A 9,445-nucleotide genomic window follows, 5' to 3' on the forward strand; every position below is an offset into this window, starting at 1 on the left:
CTTTGTTTTCGGGTCCTTCTTGTACCGGGCCCTGACAAAGTTCCTGGTCTGCTTGTCACCGTATTTATCGAAGAGGGGCGGTAGGCCTTGCTCGGCACGGTCCGCCTCCTCCTTGTCCCATATAGGCTCCGCCACTCTGTAATCGCCGGGACCGAGTGTGTGTTCCCCTAAGTTCAGCTCCCGCATTTCTTTCCCCCACTTACTTGATTCGGAGTTTGCGGTGCTCGAGCAATTGATCTTGAAGTCATTGTAGTCATCTTCGGTGATCGAAGGATTTTTCTCCTTGATCTTCTCATAACTCTCACCTTTCTCGATCATTCTCTTCACATTGCTTTTCCAAGTAGACAGGGCCTTGCTCATCTTCGTGAGGGCAGCATTGTTCACTTTATTCCCTTTGAGGCTTGTGTTTTCAAATTCAGCGGGGAACTTGTATCGTTCGTGCAGCTTCGTGAAGAGGAGGTTGCGCAAATTCCCTCGGTCAGGATGCCTCAGGTTCTCGGTGTTGATCGAGACGGTGCTCCGGAGAATGCACCCGAGCTGAAGCGAGTACCCCTTGACTATTCGTTCGGGCGCCGTTGGATTCCCGTCGGAGTCCACTTCAGTAACTTCCTCCTTGAGGGTGCGGAGCACGGTCGGGCGCCGGTCCTTCCGTTGCCTCTTCGGTTGGCTGCCATCTGTGCGTGCGCCGCCATCATCAGTGGTGGCATCCTCGGCGGCACCATCAGTGGTGGCATCAGTGGGGTCATCCTCAGCGGTACCATCAGTGGTCTCAGGATCGGTGGGGAAGGCGGCGTCCTCATACAAGTGAGGTTGTTCCTCCATCTCCTGGGACAGCTCCCAGAATTTCTTGCCGCCCAAACCCCCGGCCTCATCGTTGTTGGCCATGTTTCTCTATAAATAGGAACAAAGTTTGGTCAAAAAGTTGGTTATTGTCAAGGAACAAGATCATGGTCTCATCATTTAGGGTTTGTCAACATCGAGGCATCCTAAAAGCTAAGCTTTTATCATTGAGGGTTTTTCGACGCCGAGGCACCCTAAAAGCCTAAGCTTTCATCATTTCGGTTTTTATCGACACCGAGGCACCCTAAAAGCCATGAATTAGTCACAAGTACGCCGGGGCACTTGATCCTACTTAATTAACTACTAAGATACCCCGGACCATGCATTAGTCACAAGTACCCCATATGTCCTATTTTTAGCAAAGTCATGCTAAAATTCACGGAAAATTTCAGCATGACCTTTGCTGAAAATAGGACATATGGAGAACCCGAATTTGCCGGAACGGAAGTTAATCGACATTCTAGCAAACTCAAGGGCCTCTCGGGTGGACAAGGCAAAAAAGGCCTCCATCACAACATGGAAAATACTCAAGGGCCTCTGCAATTATAACAGGAGCAAGAACAGAGCAAGATCATCACGACACGATGGTTGGAGACATGACCTTTTCCTAACAGTTCTGAACTCCTGCCAAAACTGAACACAACACTGCATAACAATTCCGAACTTCTGCCAAAGCATCTTGCCAGCTAGTAGAACAGCTAGTAGACCATCATTTGTCAGGCCAAATTGAGGCCAAACAGAAAACCAATGTGGCCATGGCACAAAGTCCATGACCCAGAACAGGAGACATCTGAAACTATACAACTATACAAGCCTACACTAGTATTACCATAGTATATATATATTGCTGTGAACAATCAGGCCAAAGCACAATATGCAGGACAGATAGGCCATCAATATTTCCTCTATGCAAATACAATGGTAGCAACCAGAGCTAGCTAGTCACTAACAAATCGAATTTCATCAACTTGCAATACAAGGCTCAAGCAATGGGTCAGGCATCTTCTAACTATACCAGAAACTTGTTTTGGTCCAAAATGTCTTTTATACTACTCTAAGTAACAAGCAATACTTTCACCACTATTTTAATGGTAACATGCTAGTAAAAATAAAAATGGCATTATTCAGGAAAGGTAGTTTTTATAGGAAAGGTAGTTTCAGGAAAGGTAGTTTTTAATAGAATGTATTTTTCTCACTTGGGAAAGTAATCAGTTACAACAACTTCAATATTTTGTGTCTCTGAATATTTGCATAAATTCCTACCATCATCCATGAGCAGCACCACATAGCAGTTCACAAAGTAGAACATGAGGCAGTTACCTACTGACAGAGCTTTTTGGCCAACACTCATAACACTGATCAACATTTCTCTAACTCAGACTACTTTACATTGATCAACTGTTCTAATGGAGGAGAGGAGGAACAGCTGAGGTGGCTACTCACATCTACTTCTGGTGGGTGCTGAGGTAGGACTTCTCGCAGTACTCGGAGGCGGAGTAGAGCTGCGGCCGCAGGTTCTTGAGCTCCTGCATCAAGCATGGCCACAACGCTCAGTTTATCTACCATAGACAGTTTAGCAGAAACAAAAGCACTATTTCCAACTTGGCTCGGGAAATTCAGGTCAGGCAGTAGTGCAACTTTGCAAGTATATGGGGATTTTTTTAGAGGACAATATATGGGATTTTAAAAGTGAACACAGCTTATGTCCCAAGGATATTATTTGTTTTCAAGTCATGACTATTTTGATTCTACAGTACATATTAATGGTTGCATAGTTGCTAAGAAGTCTTTGCAAGTCCGGCTGAAAGCTGCCCCCAATAAATCTTAACACTACAAGCAGTTTTACTAAGATGCTAGAAAACTCACGCCAAACTTGTGCAAATTGATGAGAACAACTAAAGAAGCAAAATTGCAGCATGAAGATGCCAAACAAACTAAATCAGAAACTCATCAGCATTGGACACCGTGTTTTGGACATTACTTTGGTCAAACATTTTAGCTAACTCAATGTTGCAGTGATCAAAGTGGCATAATTTGCCAATTTACAGCACTACTTTTGCCACTTGTTACAAGTTTATGGACCTGACAAGTTTGCGATAATGCTAAGGGATGGCTAGTGTCACAATGAAGGTGGGATGGCTAGTAATAGGACTAGTTCGATTCAACCCAAATGGATTGGGCTTAATTGACTTGACAGATTACCACAGACATAACACAGTACATGTCGCGCGGATTTACAAACAAAATTAGCACATCAGATGGGTTCAAATCAAAACAGGCTACAGATTCTAAATCTAATCCCAGAACAGAGAGGCTAACCATGCAATCTACATCGGACAAGGAAATTAAGGGACCACCGAGACAAAATCTACGAGTAAACTAACATCCTAAACATTCTAGGCAGCCCAATCACAAACTAAAAGAAAAAATAGGGGGAAGCTCACCGGGGCACTGGGGCGGCGGGGTGTCGGGGCGGCTAGGGCGTCGGGATGGCGGGGCGCCTGGTTGTCGAGGCGGCGGGGCGCCGAGGGTGTCAGGGCGGCGGCGGCTCGGGCGGGGTGGGGGGTGGTGGACCGGCGCGGTGGGGCGGCAGGGGGTCAGGGGCGGCGAGGGTGGTGGGGGTCGGGAGCAGCGGCGAGGGCAGTGGGGGTTGGCGGCGACGGGGGCGGCTCGGGCACAGGGACGGCGCAGTGAGGGGAGAGAGAGGAGCCCGACGAGGTGGACGGGGCGGCGTCCGGGCCGCCGGCGACGAGGGGGAGGAAGGGGAGAGGGAGGCGGCGGGGGCGCGTGGGCGGCTGCGGCGCAGTGGGTCGGGGCAGCGGCAGCGGCGGCGCGGTGGAGGGAGGGAGAGGGAACTGGCGAGGGGGAGAGGGAAGGGGGGATCGGGCGAAGGGGGAGAGGGAAGGGGGGATCGGGCACAATACTAATGGCGCACCACCCTTCGGCGCGCCATAAGTACATCCATACTAATGGCGCACCTCACCGTGGTGCGCCATTAGTACTTTTTTTTTCTTATAGCAATGGCACAATACTAATGGCGCACCACCCCTCGGTGCGCCATAAGTACATCCATACTAATGGCGCACCTCACCGTGGTGCGCCATTAGTATTTTTTTATAAGACAGTAATAATTTTTTAAACTTGTTTAAATCATAACAGTAATATTTTTTTATAAGACAGTAACAGTAATATTTTTTTATAAGACAGTAATAATTTTTAAAAAATATCATCAAACAATAATGCCGGTGGAGCGGGGGAGGGTGCGCGGGGTCAGCGGCGGCGGTTGAGTAGGGGAGGGGTGCGGGGGGTCGGCGGCGGTGGTTGAGTAGGGGAATCGAGGGTGCGGGGGGTCGGCAGCAGCGGCCGGTGGACCGGGGGGTGCTTGGCGGCGAGGGGGACCGGATCTGGCGAGGTGGGATAGCGATCGAGATGGAGGGGGATCGAGATCGAGTGTCCATGAAATTTAAAAATATTCATGATAGTTCAAAAAGTGCCCATGAAATACAATCGAGAAATGAAGGCTACGATTTAAATACAATCGATCTTAGCTAGCTATCTGTTCACAATCTTCTTGCCCTTCTTTTTCGCAAATGGAGTTCTTCTGTGGAACGGACGTCCTTTAGGTAGGGTGGTCCTGCTTCTTCTTGTGGTGTATGCTGCTACTTCATCATCGTCGTCATGTTCGATCCTCGGGTCGCCATACTTGTCGAAGTCTTGCTCATTGGCTACTCCATCCATTCCGATGATCTTCCTTTTGCCTCTCCTCACGACAACACGACTGGGCTTTGACGGGTCGGTAATGAAGAAGCATTGGTCCACTTGGGAAGCCAGTACCCATGGCTCATTTTTCGCGGTGACGTTTGCGCCCGCGGTCTTGGATTTGGCTTCGGGTATAACCATGGTGGTGAAATACCGGTCTTCTTTTAGGACGCTCTTGGCCCATCTGACACGGAACATCGGGACCTTCTCTCCAGCATAGCTCAGCTCCCAGATCTCCTCGATCCTTCCGTAGTATCTGTCCTTGTCGTTACCGGTGTAGGATTCCATCGTTACCCCGGAGTTCTGATAACCATCGCTCTTCATGTCCTTGGCCTCGGTGTAGAATGTGTAGCCGTTGATATCGTACGCCTCATAGGTCATCAGGTTGTGCTCAGCGCCCTGTGACAAGGCGAATATGAGTTGTTCTTCCGCGGAAGAATCCTCATGTAAAGGGTACGACAGAAGCTTCTGCTTGAACCAACGCGTGAAACAGGAGTTGTGCTCTTTGAGTATATCTCCGTCCGTCCTCTGTTAGCCTCGGTCATTGTACGTCTTCTTAATAAAGGTTTTGTGCTCTACCACCCAAGGATCGACCACGTCTATGTGTTATAGCGCGACTAGGTTTGCTCTTTCAAAGTCGGCGAGTCGACCCTCGAAGTCGACATGCATTTCGCGGCGACCCTCATGGTGACCCCATCCAGCGAGCCTGCCGAGGTGCCTGTTGACGGGCAGACCAACGGGGTTCTCGATGCCTAGATAATTCGTGCAGTAGGAGATGCACTCTTCGGTCAGAAAGCCCCTGGCTATGCTTCCCTCTAGACGTGACATGTTGCGAACGTATCCTTTGATGACACCATTCATCCTTTCGAACGACATCATGCTGTGCAGGAACGTCGGCCCGAGTTGGATGATATCGTCCATGATATGGACCAGCAGATGCACCATAACGTCGAAGAATGCGGGCGGGAAGTACATCTCAAGCTCGCATAGTATCACCATGATCTCTTCCTGTAGCCTTCTGAGTTGCCTCACGCCAACAGACTTCCGAGAGATGACGTCGAAAAAGTTGCATAGGCCAAATAGGGTTTCACGGACGTGCGCGTCCATGATCCCACGGATTGCAACTGGAAGTATCCGCGTCATCAGCACGTGACAGTCATGAGACTTCATCCCGCTGAACTTCAGCTTCGCTGGGTCTAGGTATCTGCTTATCTTCCCTGCGTAACCGTAAGGAAGTTTTACTCCTACGAGGCAGCTGAAAAACTGCTCGATCTCCTCCTGACTTAGAGTGAAGCACGCGGGAGGGTAGTCATTTCCGGTCTTCTTGGCCTTTTTGCCTTTGCGACGACTTTCCATGTCCTGCTTCGCCTCATCATCATCATCATCATCATCATCATCATCATCATCATCATCATCATCATCATCATATATAGCGTGAAGCTCCTGCCTGATGCCCATTGATTTCAAGTCTGCCCTTGCTTTCGGCCCATCTTTGGTCCTCTCTGGCATGTTGAGCAGGGTACCAAGCAGACTCTCACACACGTTCTTCGTGATATGCATGACATCAAGGCTGTGAGGCACACGGTGGATCTTCCAGTATGGCAAGTCCCAGAAAACAGACCTCGTTTTCCATACCTTCAGCAACGGCTCTGGCGCCTTTCGCTTCTTTCCCGGCTCTGGCGCCTTTTGCTTCTTTTCCGGCAGTGGGCAGTCTTTCCAATTTTTCAACAGCTCGTCTATTTCCTCGCTGCTCCTCGTACGCGGGCGTCCTCGGGGTTCGGTTTCACCATCGAACAGATCCTTGCGTTTTCTCCACGGGTCATCGTCGCGAAGCCACCTTCGATGTCCCATGAACACGGGTTTCGAAGACCCGGGATCTCTATCTAGCTGGCGATACATTGTGTCATCCATGCACCTGACGCATCCAGAAAATCCGTGGACCACCTGCCCCGCGACATATCCGTAACCGAGATAGTCGTGCACCGTCGTGAGCAGCGCGGCTCTCATAGGGAAATATTCTTTCTCTGCAGCGTCCCACGTATTGGCTGGCGTTTTCCACAGCGTGTCAAGCTCCTCTTTCAGCAGCCCCAGATACAGATTGATGTCGTTCCCTGGTTGTTTCGGTCCTTCAATTAGCATACTCATGTGAATGTACTTCCTCTTCATGCACAACCAGGGGGGAAGGTTGTACATCCACACAAACACAGGCCAGGTGCTATGTGTGCTTCTCTGGCTGCCAAACGGATTGACTCCATCGGTGCTCGTGCCCAGCACGATGTTCCTTGGATCGTTCCCAAATTCTGGGTCTTCGTAGTTCAACGCTTGCCACTGGCTCGCATCCTTAGGGTGACTCAGCATCTTGTCTTTTTTATCTATCTCCGGATCATTTGCGTCATCTTCTCGCTTCTTCTCCTCCCTATCCGCGTGCCAACGCAGGAGCTTTGCTACCTTAGGGTCCACGAAATACCGCTGCAGACGAGGAGTGATCGGAAAGTACCACACCACTTTTCGAGGAGATTTCTTCCTCTTCTTGTATCGAGTGACGCCGCACACCGGACATATGGTAGACTCCGCGTGCTCGTCCCGATAAATGATGCAATTGTTCATGCACACATGGTATTTCACGTGCGGTAAATCCAGAGGACACATGATTTTGTTCGCCTCCTCCAAACTGGTCGGGCACTTGTTCCCCTTGGGAAGACGTTCGTGCCAGAATGACATGTTCTCGTCGAAGCATGCGTCGGTCATTTTGTGTTTTACCTTCATCTCCAGAGCCATGAGCGTTACTTTCAGGCGGGTATCCTCGGGCCTGCATCCTTCATACAATGGAGTAACCGTGTCTAACTCAAGTTGATCCATCTTGGCTTTCTCTCGGGCGGCAGCTCTTGCGTTATCCGTCTGCTTGAGAAGCAGCTCTTGAATATGAGGGTCCTGCACCCAGCCCATCGATGGTCCAACGTCGTCTGCTCCGCCGGCATCATCATCTTCATGATCATGCCCGTTGTCTGCTCCGGCATCTTCCTCATCATCATGTCCTGCATCTTCTACATGATGACTGTGTACAGCATCACCGTCGTGATCATCTCCTGGGGATTCTTCGTCTTCTCGCCCGCCCGAGCCGCGGTGGTTGTCTTGCTGCCCTTCCTCATTTCTTGCCCGGCCCCCATGGACGACTTCGTAGTCATCTTCATCACCTTGCCACCGATAGCCATCCATGAAACCACGCAAGAGCAGGTGGTCCCGCACCTGCCTGGATTCCAGGTCCGCAATAAGGCTCTTCAGCTTGCATCTTCGACACGGACATCTTATCTCCGTCTCGTTCTTTTGAAGCATCTCGGCCTTCGCGGACCTCAAAAACCTATTCATGATGCCTTCGGTCATCATGCGGACCATGGTCGCCTGCGGGGTAGAGAAAAACGATATTTTAGAACCAAGAAAAAATTTGGCATGACTTTCCCGAAAAATAGGACCAAAAAGAATGCTTAATGCCAAAATTCTCGCCGAAACGGAAATGAATCAACATTCCGGCAAAATATTGGCAACTATCGAATTTTAAATACCGGTACACCTCCAAACACAAACACAAACACATATGCAACACCACAAACATATGCAACACCACGAACATACATAGATCTAGCTAGGCCATAAAAAGTGCATGTGCACATTGTTGTAGGGAGAACAACATAAATATAGCTTCCCCCCTTACTTACCTATCAAAACAAGGTAATTTAACCACTTAAATTGAATGAATCTATGGTGGAAATGAGGTGAAAAAGAGGAGGCACCCGAGACAAGGAGGAGGTGGAGAGAATGAAGTGGGGAGAAAGTGAGTGTGGGTAGGAGAGGCTGTCCAAAATATCTTGTTGCTGCCCACTTACTAATGGCGCACCAACACTAAATGCGCCATTAGTAATCCAGGTTACTAATGGCGCACCTCCTGGTGGTGCGCCATTAGTAGTTTTGCAAAAAAAAAATACTAATGGCGCACTGTCCCACAGTGCGCCATTAGTAGTTTTGCAAAAAAGGGAATAAAAAATATAATAAAAAAAACAACATTAGTGGCACACTTTCCGGCAGGTGCGCCATTACTAGTTACAACTAGTAATGGCGCACTGTGTCTGGATGCGCCATTAGTATGTTTGGACAGGCGCACTAGTTAAATTTTTTTTTGATACTAATGGCACACCCGGGGCCAAGTGCGCCATTAGTAGTTTCAACTCTAATGGCGTATCAGAAGGTGGTGCGCCATTAGTATATACTAATGGCGCACCGCTTGTCTGGTGCGCCATTAGTGTCAATCCCATCTATAGCCCTTTTTCTAGTAGTGTCTTATGGATCTTGAGGAAGAAGAAGCTGCTCCTGCTCAGCACGGAGAACAAGCACATGAAGCAGCAGCTCATCAAGCAAATGAAGATGAAGCACAAGATAATGAAGAAGCAGAGGAAGATGATGATGATGATGAACCAGATTCACAGCTTGCAGATCCGGATTATATTCCTGAAGAAGAAGAAGAAGAAGAAGAAGAAGAAGAAGAAGAACAAGATGATGATGAAGAAGAAGCTGCTCCTGCTCAGCAAGTAAATGAAGATGAAGTGCAAGATGATGAAGAAGCAGAGGAAGAAGATGATGATGATGATGACGAAGAAGCTGCTCCTGCTCAGCAAGTAAATGAAGATGAAGTGCAAGATGATGAAGAAGCGCAGGAAGATGATGATGATGATGATGATGAAGAAGCTGCTCCTGCTCAACAAGTAAGTGAAGATGAAGTGCAAGATGATGAAGAAGCAGATGATGATGATGATGATGAAATAAACTCCTAGGTTGCCGATCTAGATTACATACC

This window comes from Triticum urartu, chromosome 5A, assembly GCF_056163025.1.
Source record: "Triticum urartu cultivar PI428250 chromosome 5A, HENAU_Tu73, whole genome shotgun sequence".
NCBI lineage: Eukaryota > Viridiplantae > Streptophyta > Magnoliopsida > Poales > Poaceae > Triticum > Triticum urartu.